Consider the following 16,192-nt stretch of genomic DNA (forward strand, 5'->3'; position numbering starts at 1 on the left):
CGTTGATTTTTTTTCTTGTGTGGAAAAGGTCTACAGAAATAATTTTTAGAGTGTTGCTTACTAAATTATTAATACTTTTTAGGGTACTGTTTTAGTTCTTAAAAATAAGTTCATATCCGAGACGGGCGGATCACGAGGTCAGGAGATCGAGACCATCCTGGCTAACACGGTGAAACCCTGTCTCTACTAAAAAATACAAAAAACTAGCCGGGCAAGGTGGCGGGCGCCTGTAGTCCCAGCTACTCGGGAGGCTGAGGCAGGAGAATGGCGTAAACCCGGGGGGCGGAGCTTGCAGTGAGCTGAGATCCGGCCACTGCACTCCAGCCTGGGCGACACAGCGAGACTCCGTCTCAAAAAAATAAAAAAAATAAAAAAAAATAAGTTCATATGAAAGTAGCAAATGAACTCTGTATTTAAAAATACAGTTTTTTGAGTAACGAGGAAACATTAGCAAAGCCAGCTAAGCCTTGATGTTTATTCATGTTCGAAGTGCATTATGGCATTTTCTGTGGACGTTTTCTGACGTTGCCTAATGGAGAGTGTGGGATCACAAAGGATTTTTTGTTCACTAAGGTTAAATCTAACTCATGGGGGAGGGAGGGCTCTGTCTCTTCATACCATTATACATTGTAATACTATAGAGTTGTGTTCATATTGCATGTAAGAAAAATGTTTGCTTTTCTTTAGAAATATAGGTATTAGTAAAAGTAAGTATACAAAGAGTATTATGACAAATAGACCATTTCTTTAAAAATGGTAACTGTTGCATTGAAACACATCTGCTGACAGATAATATGGATATTTAAAAATAACTTTAAATCAGTCTTTTAATATTTTGCTATTTGCTCTTATTTTCTCTCTTCTTTCTTCCTTCCTGGTCTTCCCTCCCTTTCCTTCCTTCATTCCTTCTTTCTTCTGCTTTGTCAGAAGATATACAAGTGGCCAAAGAATCACAAGCCAAGCAGTTTGTCTTCTGCCATATTATCTTTTGATTTCTGTTGATAAAGAAAAAGCTTTTGAAATTACTTACTGCCCTTTGAAAGTCTGTTTTAGAACCCCAAAGGATAGTTGAGGATTTTGAAAGGGAAGCCTCAGTAGATTCATTTGGTTAGACTCTTTTCCTAGGTTAAAAACATCGGGGAACTTAAGTACATAGGAAAGGAGTTCATAAATAAAATTTAGCTTTTTTAGAAAGGGAATATTTTAATAACTGTAGTGTACTATAAGAGACATCTTGTGGCTTTAAGATTAATGATAGTGATAAGACCCACTCAAGCATCTCACAGGGCTGATATTACATGCAACTTAGCAGGATGCAACCTGGCCCAGTGATTTCCAGGAGACAAGGCCACCTCAGCACAGATGCAACTTTCATAAATCTTAGAACAAAGCCTACCCTTACTAGATTAAACCTGCTCTATGAAAGAAACACTTGGTAATTGACCCAGACTGAATACATGTATAAGAAATGGGAAAGATCTCCCAAACTCTGAGAATTGTCCTCAAATAGAAGCCCTCCTAGTCAGTTGGTCATCTGACCTCTGACTATATCTGGCCCATGACACCAGCCAACTCCTGCTTTCCTTGTAAGAGGATGAAATTTAAGTAAGTCAATGAGTGACGACACCCATTTCTATAGGAGGATCAAGGGAGAGTGGCCAGGGCCTGGCTCTGATCGAGAGATTGGTTGAGATCTGAGGAACACTCTACAGTGGGTCTGGCAGTTTTTGTTCTATTTTCACATCTGTTGCTGCCTTCTACCTTCACTTCATGCCTCTGTTTTGGAGGTAGACACCAGGCAAAATTTGCCAAAATTACTTTTAAGACTACTCTGGTCCCACAGGAAGGTGGGCTCCTAGGAAGAGGGTGGTAGGAATGCTGTAAGCTGGGGGACACCCTGGGCTTGAAGAGCCACCCACCAACTGGTGTGTCTCTAGCCTCAGCTATGGGAGAGGAGCTCCCCGTCCCCAAAGGTCCTGGCATCATGACCCCACAGACCAAGAAGGCTCAAGTACAGCTTCTCCACAGAAAGCTTATCTGTTGCCCGCCAACCGGGGAAAGAGACTTCTCCAACAGACCCCTGGTCTAATGCTGTTAGCAAAGCCACCAAATCACCAACAGGCCTGTTGCTGCTATCTCTGTTCCTCTGCACGCTCCCAGTGAGACAGTGCGGCTTCCCCAGGGCTTTACCACCCCTACAATGCCTACTGGGTGCTGCTGGCAGCAGCCCATGCGCGGCACATCCAAATCACGGGGCTCCCTCACCTCAGAGTTGCCACTCTGCACCTGGCTGCCCTGGAGGCCTGTGAGCTGCTGCGTGATCATCCTGAGTGTGCCAGATTACCCCCAGTGGCACCACAGGCATTGCCAGTCACCTCTTGGCCACAGTTAAGAAAGCAGCTGCCACCTCCAGAAACAGCTAGGGTGAGGAAGAACGAATCCCAGATCCCAAAGCAAGCACTCTCTCTAGCAGGACTGGGTTAGTAACCATCAGAGTCGGTTGTTACAAAGTGAGGTTCCTCCTTGTCTCGGCTCCCTTTGGCACACTCCGCTTCCTTTTCCACTTCTCTGCCATGCTGTGACATGGCAGAGGCCTCACTGGAAGCTGGTCAGATATAGTGGGCAGATCTTTGACTCCTAGGCCTCCAGAACTGTGAGCCAAAGTAAACCTCTCTTCTTTATAAATTACTCAGTGTCCTGTTCTGGTGACTCTCCCTTACTCCTGTCCATTCTGTTATGACCACAGAAAACAGACTAAGGAAATTCTTATGGATAGAAGATGCATTCTTACCTTAAATCTTAGAAACCTCAGCATATGAGGGTTTTTTTTACCTTATTAGGTCAGGAACTTTCACCTTTTCATGTAAAGGAAGCAGTTGACGGCTTCTCTTTGGCATATCCAAGTTGCCTGAGTCACTATTCTTGTGCTTTGGGACCACTGTCAAGTAAAATAAGTATTACTGGAATGCAAGCACCATGATACCACGACGGTCCATCTGATAACTGTGGCGCCTCCTAAGTGACTGATGGGCGGGGAGTGCATGGTGTGGATCCTCCAGACAAAGGGGTGGCTTACATCCTGGGTGGGATGGAGCAGGATGGCAAAAGATTTCATCAGGCCACTCACAGCCACACCTCCTGGAAACACTCAGAGCCCTACTTGCGCTTGGCAGCCATATGAAACGGACAAAACCTGAAACTCTAGCTTGATTGGACCACCTCCAAGATCAACTTAAAATTTATGAATTGTTTATTTGTAGATTTCCCATTAAAAATTTTCGGACTGTGGTTGAAATTGGGTATCTGAAAACATGGAAAACAAAACGTCGGATAAGGGGGTACTACTGTAGGCCCTTTGACACAGGCAGAAATTCGAAGCCCACTCAAACACCTGATACGGAGGCCCAACAGGAAAGGTGCCACCTGGCTGTACTGTGCATACTGAACAAGAAGGGTCTACAATTCACAGGCCAAGAATACAACAGCTGGCAGCTATCTCCAAAGATGGGAAGATTGATTTCATTACTTAACGATCCTGTCAAGTTTATCCAGGAAGCACAGTCAGGTGGGACTCTGGGCCCAGAGCAGGCAGGCGTGACAGAAGCTACTCCTGTGCTCTGTCGCATTGACTGTTTATGGCCTGGCAAGCAGCACACTCCAGCATGAGCCTCCTTACAACCAGGGCTGAACTGAAAGTGGATGATGTACCTACCACAAAGGAAGGAAGAGAGCTATTGAGACATTTAGGTGTGCTCCAGTGGGTTTATACACCTTCCGTCTTCACAGGACAGAGGCAACACTCATAGCCCTTAACCCCAACTTGAGTCTATCTGGTCTATGAGGAGCTACCTCGTGCACAAAAGCTTCTCTACCTTCACCTCACAGACACATTTTGGGCCCAGGCACTGCCTGTGTACCTCGTATCAGGATTACAAGGGCCCCTGCCCCATCAGGCCCTCTTGGACCAGACATAGACTTCTCTACCTGCTGGAAGATACCTTCACCGTTAATACCCAGGATAGCCATGGAGACTGGCCCACCCACCTCGACTAATTGCTACCTGGCATTTGCCTAGTAGGCCGCCCCCACCTCAGTTTCTATGGCCTGCACCTCCTGGAAACCTCAGTTGTGCTGGGCAGCCATCTGGGATGGACAAGACCTGAAATTCTGGCTTCACTGGACCACCTCCAAGATCACACTTTTGCATCTACAACATCCTCCAGTGCATAGTGTCTGCAGACATTACTGCTTAGTTCTGAGTTCTCCTGGTCCTCCTCTTCCATTCTGGCCTGTCACTGCTCTGCAATTAAGCAGCTCCAAGCCTGATACTGCCAAGTCCATTCAACTCCTTTTATATCCCTAGAGCCATTTTCCAAGCCCCAGTGTGCCTGCTGTCTTTCACTGCTCCAGCTGGCCCGACATTGCACATCGAGATGTTGCTTCTTGAGACCTATTCACTGATTACTCAGCACTGAAGTCACTGACAATTTCCACAACAGGGTCATTTTGGTCACCCACTGAGTGGCCAAATCCGGCTTGCTGACCATCCCTTCACCAACCTTCAGCCACTTGTCCACTCTTCACAGTCAAGCCCTGGTTACTGTCAACTGCCCCTCCTTTGCCATTGGTGAGACTGCCACATATCCATGGTGAGACTGCCCCCTATCCATGGTGAGACTGCCCCCCATCCATGGTGAGACTACCCCCTAGCCACGGCTGAACCCTGCTCTCATGATCTCCCCTAATTGCTCAACTGGATGCTGGACTTGCCATACCCCCTCTGCCGATGCAGTTCAGCTCCCACTAGGTGGTTCCAAGGATGCCACTCATTCCTGTCTTACCTTCATAATATGCTTTCTGCAGGACATCCCAATGCTGATTGGGGTATCTGGACTCGCTGGCCGGGCACGTCTCACCTGGTTGCCCAAAGAGGGTGTAGAGGTCCTGTTCTGGTGACTCTCCCTTACTCCTGTCTACAGTCTCACCTACCCCCTTCTTGGATTCTCTTACCTCTACCCTGACATGGGTAGAAGTCCCGCTAGTGTTCTGGGCCTCCTACCGCTTCCCTTTCTTGATGCCACAAGCATGCAGCGGGGGGAGTTGTGGCTGCCATCTTGCTAAAGATTATATTCTCATTACAAGGAAGATTTGGAAGTATAGAATAGATTTCTAAAGCTGTGTCAGCAGTCCTGAAGTAGAAAATTTAATAATTTTTAAATTTAAAATAATAAGAAAATCAATATTTTGTGTAAGAAACAGATGGACTTTAAGGTACCACTTTCTAGAAATTATAATACAAGCAGCTGTAGAATGGAAAAATTGTTCATTCTAAATCATTCTTAATTAAAAAGAAAAAATAATTCTAGTTTAGGCATAATCTGTATGAATGGATAGCCTTCTCAGAACTCCTCCAATTCCCCTTCTTATATAATTTTCTTTCCTTTCCTTTCCCTCCCCACCTTCCTTTCTTTTTCTTTCTTTTCCTTTTATTCCTTTCCTTTTTTCCTCCCCTCCCCTCCTCTCTCGTCTCCTCCCCTCCACTCCTCTTTCCTCTCCTCTCATCCCATCTCCTTTCCTTTCTTTCAGGCCTGGTTGTCCTTGGTGCTTTCATCACTCAGTGCTTTGTTTAATGAGCTAACAGTTTTCAATTCAGTATTCATTGTTTCAATTTAAAAAAAATCTTTTGCAGACAATTTTGTGTTTAGCTTGAATTTATTTTAGATCAACTTACTTTAAATTAAATGGTTACAAAAATTTTATGTCCTTACTCTGCTATAGATGTCATGCAATTTCATTGCCATGAATTTAAAAGGCCCATAGAAACAGAATACTAAAATACTACCAATATTAGAAATAATATGACTGTATAATGTTACAGACTACTGAGCCAAATGGTGGATATGGAAAGGTGCCTAATTGTACAAAGGCAGGTTATTTGTCAAGGCAGTTTACTTGGACCATCCTCATCAGATAAATTACTCACTGTCCTCATAATGAAAATCAAGCGAAGCCTGGACTTAATTTTGATGGAGTGAAAAAGCTAGTTGATGATGTGGAGGGGGATAGGAACTTCAGGAGAACGCACCTGGATTATTTCTCAGCTTGGTTTTGACACATGGGGTGTGTTGCAAGTAATTTATTACTAATGGTGAAAGCACTAAAATTGCACATGATCTGCCTTCTAAAAATACATACATTTGAGTGTAGTCAAGGTTATCTCGATGATATCATTGTTCTCATGTTCTTACAACTATATTTTCTTAAGTGAGAGAGAAACACTGGTGTTAGCAAAAGTAGCAAGGAATGCCACATAATCAAGAGCTTGTTTATCAGTATCCCCAGAAACATTGTAGAGGGCAAGCCTAACTAATATGTAGCCAATATATGTGGCAACTAAAAATGATTACAATGTTTTATTTTCAGGAAAAATGTATTTGAGTTTTGTGAAAATTGTGGTATACCAGTGAGAGTATATCACCTGTGAGACTATTATCAATAATATGCTGTATGAAAAATTATGAGCATTCAAAGCTCTTATGGCCAGAAAAGGGAACCCTGAATAGAGTCAGGCAAATACCCTAGCTTTGGGGAAACTTTAAAAATATTCAAGGAAAAAAATGGTTTTTACTCATGAAATTGAGTCTCAAATAAGATTATGGTTAATGAAGAGAGATTTTTTTAAAACCGAGAAATAATTCAAATAAAATGGGAGACAGCTCAGGAAAGTCAAATGGTTGTCTATTAATCTCAAATTTCAAATGACATGTTTATAAAATATAAGAAGGGAGAGTAACCAAAGGTGAATGGGGAAATGTAGCAGATCTACTATAAAAGTTCTATAAAGTAAGACCCAAATGAACTGAGGATTTTAAAAAAGGTAAAGATGACCTGTTTTTGAGGAAAAAAAGGTAAAGGTGACCAAAAGGAGCCATGAGGCTTTATTTTATTTTATTTATTTATTTTTCTAGAGATAGGGCCTCACTGTATTGCCCAGGCTGGAGTGCAGTGGCATGATCATGGCTCACTGCAGCCTCAACCTCCTGGCCTAAACCTATCCCCTCACCCTGACCTCTCAAAGGGCTGTGATTATAGCCATTAGCCACTGTATCAGACAGATGCTTTTTTAGTCAAAAAGATCAAGGAGGGGAGAGTGACAACAGCAAGATGTTGAATGGGAGGTCCCAGATTTCATGTCCCTTCAACAAAATGTCCAGCTAACAACTGTCCACAGACAAGAACTTTTGTGAAAAACCCCCTAAATTGGGAATGGGCCTGACACTAGTGTAGACCACAGAACTGGATAAAAACCACATTAAAATGGTAAGAGAAATGGTCTTATTTTGACCACATCTCTCCTCCCTTTTCCCCAAGTTGGCACAGGGCCACACAGAATTCCCCCAGGTCCATGATTCTATTTTGTTTTTCCTTGGGTCATAAAATTTTATTGGCAGATCGTGGAACAGCCAGAGGTAAGTGTCCCTTCCTTCTCATCCTCCTACCCAGGAGACTCCCTTTAAAGGAAAGCAGAAGCCAGGAGCCTGCCGCCTTAGAGGATCTTGGAGGTGGACAGGTTGTTGTAGTGATCTTCCTGGCCCTCAAGCAGGCTGAGGTAGGTGGTGATCTCCTGCTCCAGCCGCGACTTGATGTCCATGAGCCACTGGTACTCCTGATTCTGCCTCTCACTGTCAGCTAGCACATCGCCCAGCTGAGCTTCGATACTGCTGATCGGCACCTGGATCTGCACCAGCTGAGCTCCAAAGTGCGCTGGTGGCCTTCCAAGGTGGCTTTCATGCTGAGCTGCCACTGCAGCTCAATCTCAAGACCCTGGAGGGTGTGCCACAGGTCAGTGACCTCAGACCTGTACATCTGGAGCTGCTTTGTGTGGCCAACAACCTCCTGGTTCGGTTCCTCAGTCTGGCTGGTGAACCAGTGTTCAGCATCCTTCCAGTTCTGCTCGGCCTTGACCTCATGTTGGCTCTGCATGTCACTCAGGATCTTTGTGGCATCAGCGCCCGGAGCCGAATCCACTTCCACACTGACCTGGCCTCCCATCTGGCCCCTCGGGACATTAATTTCCCCCTCATGGTTCTCTTCAGGTAGGCCAGCTCTTCCTTCAGGCCTTCGGTCTGCATCTCCAGGTCGGTCCTGGCCAGGGTCAGCTAAATGAGCACCCTGTGCAGGCCATCATGTCAGCCTCCACACTCATGAGCAGAGTCTGCTCCCTCTCATACTTGGTTTGGGAGTCATCTGCAGCCAGACAGGCATTGTTGATCTGCAGGACAATCCTGGAGTTCTCACTGACGGCACTAAGAATCTTGTCCCGCAGGTCCTCGAAGGTCTTGTAGTAGTGGATGTAGTCATGGGAGGGCCTGGGGCCCATGATTTTAAAATGGGAAAACAACAGAGACAGATATCCAGCTTCCCTAGCATTCTGAGGTGCATCCCAGGAAGCTCAGACCAGTCTTGCCTTATGGGGGACACTGGAAGTAATGGCATGGTTAGACTGTCTGGGGTCAGTTAGAAACAAAAAAAGGAGACAGAGCTCACAGTGACCAGTGTGCAGATCTTGGCAGTAGCTCTGTGGTCCTGCCAGCTGTGGTGCCCAGACAGAGATACCAGCCAACAGCACAGCCCACGTCCAAAGCTGGATTGATCACTCCCAGAAGCATGGTGGGAAGTTCAACCTGGCTTTAGTCTCTAGACATCCAGCATCCAAGCCCAGCCTCAGAGCCTATTTCAAGGCCCTGCCTATTCAGGGAGATGTCCACAACATTGCATTTCTTCAAAGCACAGGTGCCAAACCTGTCCGACATGGGAGGCCAAAAAGTGACTTGATCTGGCCCCAGAGCCCACATTAAGGCACCACCCAAGCAGGGCAGCAAGCCTCAACTGTGCATTTCTACGGCGTATAGCCTGTGGTCCCATTTGTCCCGAATGGCAACTTTGCTAACATCAAAACTCAGCCTGCAGCCCTGCCCAGCTGTGGAACCCAAACAGTGATACCACCCAGCCAGGGATATACCCTGTGACCTGGCCTGATCAGGGGACCATCACATTGCTTGGTCATCAGCTTCACCTGATAGCAGAGCCCAGCCAGTGGTCTCACTTCACAGCAGAGCCCAGCCAGCAGCTTCACACAACCTCAAAGCAACGGCAGTGGCCCAGCCAACCAGAGAACCCAACAGCAAGCTCTACCTACTGTGGCCATTACCAGCTGACCTATCCATAATCACAGGGTAGATTAAATAGTGAAAGTCTATCCCTGCCAAAGAACACCTGTAGACTGTAAGAGGTGACTGTCTTCTCAAATACGCAGGCACCAACCCAGGACATAAGGATTATGAAGAATCAGAAAATCATGACACCTCCAAAAGAAAGTAATAAAGCTCCAATGATGGACCATAAAGAAAGGAAGATCTATAAAATGACAAAGAACTCAGAATAATCCTTTTAAAGAAGCTCAGTGAACTACACGAATATATTGACAGAAAATTAAATGAAATTTAGAAAACAACACATGAACAAAATGAGAGGTTTGACAAAAAAATAAAGAAATAGGTACTTAAAAAAAAATAGAAATCCTAGAGATGAGGAATACAATGACTGGACTGAAAACACTGCATAGAAGACTTCATCATCAAACTCAGTCAAGACAAAGAAATAACCAGTGATCTCAAAGACAGAACATTTTAAATTATTCAGCCAGAGGAGAAGAAAGAATAAAGAATGCGTACAGGAATCATGCAACATCATCAATAGAACTAACATGCATATAATAGGAATTCAAGAAGAAGAGAGAAAAAAAGTGTCAGAAAGCATATTTAAAGAAATAGTGCCTGAAAACTCCCCAAATTTTGGGGGAAAGATGCCAATAGCTAGATACAGGAGGTGCAGGAGTTTGCAATCAATTTGAACTCAAGGAAGAGTTAACCAAGACACGTAATAATAAAACTATCAAAAATAAAAGACAAATAAAAAATTCTGAGAGCAGTACAAGATAACCATATCACATGCAAGGTAGTCTCAATGTCAGTGGATTTCTCAGCAGAAATGAGGGAGAAATAAAAGCTTTCCCAGACAAAGAAAAGCTAAGAGAGCTCATTACCATAAGCTAAGGGAGCTCATAAGGGTACAAAGTTTCAGTTAGACAGGAGGAATGAATTATTTTAGATATAGTGTATAGCATGGTAACTATATTTAATAATAATGTATATTTCAAAGTTGCTAAGACAATAAATTTTAAATGTTCTTGCCACAAAAAAGGTAAGTATTGAAGTGATGGATATATCAATTAGCTTGATTTAATCATTTCATGTTGTATACATATGTCATAACATCACTTTGTACCCTGTACATATATATACACACACATATATATGCACATATATTACACACGCATATATATACACATACATATACACATATATATACACACACATATATACACACACGGTATATATACACACACGGTATATATACACACACATATATATACACACCTTGTGTGTATATATACACATATGTATACACACACACTCAATTATAGTTTTGTCAATCCACGATTTCAAAAAGAACAAGGAAATAAGTCTCCTTCCTAGAGATGATAACAGAAGGTATATCAGAGATGAGACAGCATCATTCAATTCCTATTTTTTCTCCTCTCTTTTCTAGATTGGGTTTTAAATTGAATATGGAGAATAACTATGAAAAGTAGAAATTGCAGCCCAAGATAAAAGAGGGATTGGCAAGCTAACTCCAAGGTGTTTAAAATGAGACCAGATAAATTATGTACCAGGGTGCAAATAGAATTTCCAGCTATAAACTGTTTGGTAGCCTTTGAAAAGTCATGGCAAATAGGAGAGGTGCCACAAGATGACAGATGGGTACATTTCATCTTTATTTTTAAGAGAGGAACAGAAAGGATTCAGGAAATTATAGACAACTTGACTCATATCTGCAGATTTAACAATAGATTGTTAAAAATGCTCTAGTTTTTGAGCATTCAGAAATGAATGTTAAGGTCATTAGTAACCAACAAATGTAAAGTAAGGACAAGCTTTGATACACTCATCTGATTTATTTTTTATGAGGTTACTAAGCACATAGATCAATGGATTGCTTGAAAATCAAATTGAAATAGCTAGCAATTGGTATCTTCATGACATGATGGGGCAATATGGCATTGTCTGTTGTCAAGAGTGTCTATTAATGGCTTTATAGTCTCCAGTAGTGTGTCTTTACCCTATTTTATTCAGCATTTTCACCAATGGCTGGATGAACATAGAGGCTTCTCAACTTTGTAGAGGGCATGAAAGCAGACAGGGTATCTCATTTCAGTGCTTCTCACACTTTCACTGAATATTCCTAACGGAGGGGAAAATAAGCACGTACACCTGGAGAAACCAGGACAATTGTCCTAAGTGGCTGCCAGAAGAGAAACATTTCTATAAATTTTATCTTATTTAAACATTATGTAAATTTTACATTCTATGCCATGATTTTTTTAAATATAAAATAATTCTCCCTCTAGTCAATTTTATTTCTCTAGGTAAAACTGGCACTTCTGTTTCTTTGAGTATCTCCCATATTCTCCCAAAGTGCTGGGATTCCAGCAAACGTTTTGCCATAGCTGTAAGCCTGTGGGTATGGAGAGCAGGAGCAGGAAGGCTTGAGAGACTATAAGAAAGAGAAGAGGAGAGCTTAGGACATATGCAAAGCACAAACAAAATTACACCCAGAAGGTGAAAACCAAACCAGAGCCAATATACTGAACAAAGGCCTGAGACTTGGTAATCTGTAGCATGGCCTACAGGGAAGGGGCATGAAAGGGAGAGGACCAGAGTCGGAAGCCCTGGAAAAGCATTGCTACTAGGGGAAAAGGAGTTAGAGAAGGTGTGATGCCCTTCAAAGACATGACAATAGGAGAGAAGGAAGGAAAATGGAGAAAATTAAGTCCAAAGTATGGACATTGAGCATTTAATACAATTAATTGTAGATCAAGACTAAAACAAGAGTGGTCATATGGGTAGAAGAATAATATATATACATTATTTATACATACTGACAGAGTGGAAAGAATGCACCTAAAAAATGGGAAGAGAAGAAAGTCAGGAATAGGAGAGTGGAAAAAATAATTGCCTGCTGTATAAGTAATATGAGGTAGTCAAAAATACTATTTAAAAATTATAGACCACACCAAAGAACATGTACATATACATAACAGAGTACTATTTGGCCATAAAAATAATGAGATCCTGTCATTTGCAACAGCATGGATGGAACTGGAAATCATTATGTTGAGAAAAATAAGCCAGACACAGAAAGACAAACATCACATGTTCTCACTTATTTGTGGGATTTAAAAATCAAAACAATTGAACTTGTGGACATAGAGAGTAGAAGGATGGTTACCAGAGGCAGGGAAGCATAGTGGGGGGATGGAAGAGAGGTAGAGATGGTTAATGGGTACAAAAAGAGTTAGATTGAATAAAGACCTACTATTTGAAAGCACAACAGGGTGACTATAGTCAATAATAATTTAATTGTACATTTGAAATAACTAAAAGAGTATAATTGGATTGTTTGTAACACAAAGGAAAAATGCCCTGAAGGGATGGTTGCCCCATTCTCCATGATGTGATTATTAGGCATTCAAAGCATCTCATGTACCCCATAAATACACACACCCTCTATGTACCCACAAAAATTAAAAAATAAAAAAATTATAGACCCAACAGTAAAGTGCTAGAAAAAAAAGAGAATGAAAGACACTATAAGAGACACTAAAACAATGAGAACATAATGCATCTCTTCCTAAAAACCAGGTTAAAACAAAGACAAGCAAGACATCAAACAGAGAAAGAATAAAACTATCAGTCTTTAAAGATAAAGAAAAGATCAAGCAAAACATATCAGGTTAGTTATAAGATTAAGAAAATTAGGCTGCCATCAGAGTTCTTAAAAACGACACCTAAACTAAGGTAACAGCAGAACTGCATTTTTAAATTGAGGAGAATTCTCAAAAATAACTGGCCTGTATTCTGTAAAAATATCTGTGTCACTAAGCATTTTAAAAAGGCTGGGAAATTGTTCCAGATTAAAGGAGACTAAAGACTAAATAACAAGTAACATGTTAACCTGGACGGGAGGGGAAGAATGTAAAAAGGACATTATTGAGATAATGGAAAATATTAACATAAGAATGACTGATTAGGTAAAAGTATTATATCAATGCTAAATTTCTTGAATTTAACAACTGAGATTATGTAAGATAATGAAGGAATATTCAATATTCATATTCTTAAGAGAGGCACACATAGTATTAAAAAATAAAGGAGCAAATGCAATCTATGCTGACTATAATGAGGCCTTGATTTTTTGATGTATTATGATGTATGCAACTTCATTTTAGTATATATTTGGAGACAGCAAGAGATTAATATTGTAAATGTAGCAAAATCTTAACAACTGGTGAATCTGGGTAAAGGATATTTTGGAACTCACTTGCAACTTTTCTGTGAGTTAGAAATTATTTCAAAGTAAAAAAAAAATTATTAAAAAAGGATAGTAGATCAAATACTAAAATGAAGTTAGGAAATAAAAACCCTGCTCAAGCCTCATCTCTAAATTGTAGATAGAAATCTGTTATAAAACTATTTTTGTTCAGTTGGCGATGCTTATGATTTTTATAAGCATGTTCCACATGTTCAACATGTACTGGAGAAAAGCACCAGCACCTTGATGAACATGATTAGATCAGGGTCCTTAGCTTGTTAAAGAAAAACTAACTTTGAAGGAGAAGTAGTGAAAATTGAAAAATTGAAATTCGATATTAATGTAATTAAGGTGCATCTTTAATTTAATGGTGCACATGTATTATCAGAATATGACTACTTCAGACAGGCAGGCAATTTTGGTATTTGCTTAAACATAATCTACGCCATTTAATAGCCAATGTCCAAACACAGCAGCTGATTCTCTTTCTTCTGGACAAATGGAGTCCTTAACCCTGGGATATACTTATAAACTCAACATTTGTTGAGTTAACTTCCCTTAGGACTCCATCACACCCCACCCATGCCCATACACCCCTGCCAATCCTGATATCATTTTACCCTTGGCAGAATCTTATTTCACTCTAGCAATGTGCACATTTGTAAAATGGAACATCTAGGGTTTTCATTTTCAAAGCATTGCTCAAGAGGTGTGTCCCACATCTTGGCTTTTAAAAATACATGTGTGTGTCTGTGTGTGCATGATTGCATGCCTGCAAGACAGTCTGCTTCTTGATAAACTGGCCCTGTAGTCATCTCTTGGAGTTCAAATAGATTTCTTGATGTATGGCTGTAAGTTTATTGACTGTGATCACGTTTTAGAGACCAAACTCTTGGAAGGAAATGACCACGTCTGTCGATTTACTAAAACAACATGTGGTTGTTTCACACGTGTTACCACAATGACCAAGGAACTAAAGTATTTGGAGAATGCAGTTTTATGGTTCTGATATTCACTCATAGTTTTGACTAGTCTGAGCCAAATTATTATCATTTTTTACTTGGTGGCACAAAAAAGTCCTTATAAAGGATAATCGAAGGTTAAAATGGATTAGTTGTTTCCTCATCAAAAAATCAAGGCCTCATTATAGTCAGCATAGATTGTATTCCTTGATTTGTTCATTCATTGATTCACCTATTCACTGGGAAGATACTTTATGTACTCGTAATTACTGGAGGCTGAAAAAGAAAAAATAATGTTGGGCTCCTTTTTAAGCCAATTATATACAACTGGTTTGCTTTGTAATGCAAAAATTACTAACCATGAATTTTATATAATTAATTAACAGCTGAACACAGCATAGAGAAAGAGCTCAAAAAATATTTGCTTGATATAATTCCATACACTGCATTAGCCTTTGTCAGGTTCAGCCCTTAAGCTTGTAGGCCCCACAGTGAGGCTGTTTGAAGGGTCTACTTCCTTTTGAAGGGGCCCATGTATTCTTGGGAGTGTGCAAACGCAGGGACATGGGCTACAGTATCATGGACGGGAGGTATTTGTTTTGTTTTTCCAAAATGGAAACATCTTTTTTGTGTTTGGAGATTGTTAATGTATGAATTTTTTTCAAGCAACTTAGAAATGCATATAGTCAAAAGTTCTTATTTGTTCCATCTGCCACTTCTCCTAAAGATAATAACAATTAGTAATTTGTATACAGCTTTCTAGACTTTTAAATTCAAATAAACATTTTTTACATTAAATGAGATGAAATTACATGTTGTTCTGAAATTGACTTTTAAAAAATAGCAATATATTGAGGGCATCATCCCATGTCAGTAGATAAAGACCAACTTCATCCCTTTACAATTTTCTCTAATAAGGATGAAGCACATTACTTTAGCCAAGTTCCTATTGATGAATAATGAGGTTGCTTCCATATTTTTGATATTATAAAGAATGCTCCAGTGAATATCCTAATTTGTTCATCTTTGCCTACATGTCCTGTTTTCTCAGGATAAACCCCTAGACAGGATTGTTGAGTCAAAGTGTATTTAAAAATTGTAGTACGTATTTTCAAACTATTCTCAGCTGAAAGATTGGACTCCAGTAGTGCATTAAAGTGTCTGTTTCCTACACCATTGAAATCACTGACATTATCAAATCACAGGCCGTCAGAGAAGTACTCAAACATTTCTTCATTATTTCAATTTCAATTTCTTTTTTCTCGCTGAGATCAAATATCTATTGTGGTTGTTTATGCTTCTTTGTGAATAGTTTATTTAGAGACTTTACACATTTTTCTATTGGGTTAGTAATCTTTGCCTTTTTAGTTTGTAAAAACATTGAACTCTTAAGGATATTAACTCAGCATCTACTATATATACTGCAAGTATTCATCCCCTGTTTTTCATTTGTCTTTCAGCTTTTATTTATGAAGTTTTGAATAAAGAAGTTTTACATTGTTGTGTAGTATCAGTTCATATTACTCTTATGGTTTCTAGCCTTATTATCGTGCTTGAAAAGGTCTCCTCATCCTGAAACTGCTTACATATTCTGCAAATGTTTTGGACTTTTCATAATTGTATTTTACTTTGGAGTTTCTAATCTATATAAAAGTTAATTTATGTATGATATGAAATAGAGTGCAAATATAATGCCAAACGGGGTGAATTTAAATTAACTTCGCTTGTAAATTTAA

The 16,192-nt window shown here is 40.5% G+C and overlaps 2 long non-coding RNA genes and 1 pseudogene across 4 annotated transcripts in view; all 3 read right to left on the bottom strand.

Annotated features, from left to right (window-relative positions):
* The window catches only part of LOC102119106 (uncharacterized), an 80,763-nt gene that overhangs the window by 54,305 nt on the left and 10,266 nt on the right, over positions 1 to 16,192 (bottom strand). The gene's annotated exons all lie outside the window — the stretch shown is intronic.
* On the bottom strand, positions 812 to 2,926 carry LOC141410332 (uncharacterized). The gene is made up of 2 exons (XR_012435020.1): positions 2,792 to 2,926; positions 812 to 995 (listed from the first exon to the last, which is right to left on the bottom strand). It is a non-coding gene; the product is annotated as an uncharacterized lncRNA (long non-coding RNA).
* On the bottom strand, positions 6,771 to 9,995 carry LOC135970810 (keratin, type I cytoskeletal 19 pseudogene; annotated as a pseudogene).

Source organism: Macaca fascicularis, chromosome 5 (genome assembly GCF_037993035.2).
Source record: "Macaca fascicularis isolate 582-1 chromosome 5, T2T-MFA8v1.1".
In the NCBI taxonomy this organism is placed as follows: domain Eukaryota; kingdom Metazoa; phylum Chordata; class Mammalia; order Primates; family Cercopithecidae; genus Macaca; species Macaca fascicularis.